We start from the raw sequence: 1,724 nt of genomic DNA on the forward strand, positions 1-1,724 counted from the left end.
AAGCCAAAAACTACAACAACCAAAACAACCACTGCCACGCGCTCACTCGATGGTGAACTTCTTTGGCAGCGAGAAGCTACCGAATTCATAGAACGATTCCCTCAACGTCGTCGCCCACATGGCACACTTCGTCCGAGCGCTTCCGCTGGCGCGCTTTATAAGAAAGGTACTACTATAACTACGATCAATAAGCGCGCCAGTGGTGGTGAATTATTAACTGCACAGCAACGGCATCAACGGGATCTCTTCAGCGGCGACTTGGGCATTCCAGAGGTGCGTTCCCATGTCGGCAGTATGGTGCACACTTTTGAAACGCTCGCCCAGCAACGTAAACTAGCCGATCAAGAGCGTGCCAAAGAGCGTGCCTGGGCACTGCAACAACAGCAGCAATGGGAGCGAGAACAGCTGCAACTACAACAACAAAGTAAGTACAATATCCCGTTGCTCACAAGCGCAGTGCACACGACCACTTATACATATGACACGCCCACACATGCGTCACGCGCATCACAGCACGGCACCAGTTACAGTAAATACCATCAACTCAAACGTAAATCACACGAATCGCGTCAGCGTCTAATACAATTGAGTAAAGAGCAGCTGCTAGCCGCCTTTGGCAGCAGTGATGGTTGTAAAGACAAGCGCTCGCGCGCTACACAAAAACTTGCTAGCAGTTGTAGCGTACAAACGCTGCCCGCTGACAGCAGTGGCGGCATTGCAGTGGCTGCTGATGGCAGTCCGTTTAAGCGGCGCAGCACTTTGAGTCTGCAGCGCGCGGAGCAAATGACCCGCGCCGCAAATGTTGACGATGATTTGGCGCAACAGTTTTGCCATATGGATGATGATTATCGCAAAAATCTTTTTGGCACATTGGCAAATCGAGGGCGCGCGCCAATGCTGCATTTTGCGATGAGCAGCAGCAATGACGTGAGCGGTGACGCAAACGCTGGTGCGCATTATAATAGCACGTGTGGCAGTCAAGAATGCGAGAACAATGACTTGAGTATTGAAAACGATGAGACCTTTATTGTGAATGCCGCTTTCGATGAGATATTTGCCGGCTATAGCGGCGTCGACGATGATGAAGAAGAGGTTAACACTGCTGGTGGTGAAGAGCAATTGGTCAGCCTTAGCGAGCTGGACGACGATGTCTTCAAATCGCTCAACTCAGGCCGAGTAAATAATCTAGACTGTCCCGGGAGCACACCAATGAAGTTGCCGCTACTGAAAAAGGCACCACCGCCGCAGCCACCAGCTGCAATACTAAAAGCTCCAGCAATTAAAAATACTGCGCCATCTTTGACGGGCAAGCGCCCTATAATACCGCTTGCCAAACAAAAGCAGCGTTCCACTACGCTTCATAATCTATTCGATCGTCTGAAAGCGTCGCAGTTCAAAGCAAAGCGTCCCTTCGCCAAAATGCCTTCAGACAGCCTACTCAAGCAGGACCAGCTGAGTATCGAGCAGATGACGCATGCGTTGCATAAATATCCACCACAATTAGATTTGTACCGTGAGTTGGGCGAGGGTGAAGCCACCGAAGAACGCCCCGTGGTCAACGATGCCGCCGATCAGGACTTTCTACGCGGCTCCACACTAAGTCAATCGTTTGTGCGTCAACTACATATGCGTCGAGATAAAGATAAGGCGAAGAAGAAATTGCCAGCGCCACCGCCACCCATCAACGTGCGAGTACAATCGAACAGCGCCAGCGGTGGCGTAAA

This window comes from Rhagoletis pomonella, unplaced genomic scaffold (assembly GCF_013731165.1).
Source record: "Rhagoletis pomonella isolate Grant_MI unplaced genomic scaffold, Rhpom_1.0 Rhpom_scaffold_00001, whole genome shotgun sequence".
Classification (NCBI taxonomy): domain Eukaryota; kingdom Metazoa; phylum Arthropoda; class Insecta; order Diptera; family Tephritidae; genus Rhagoletis; species Rhagoletis pomonella.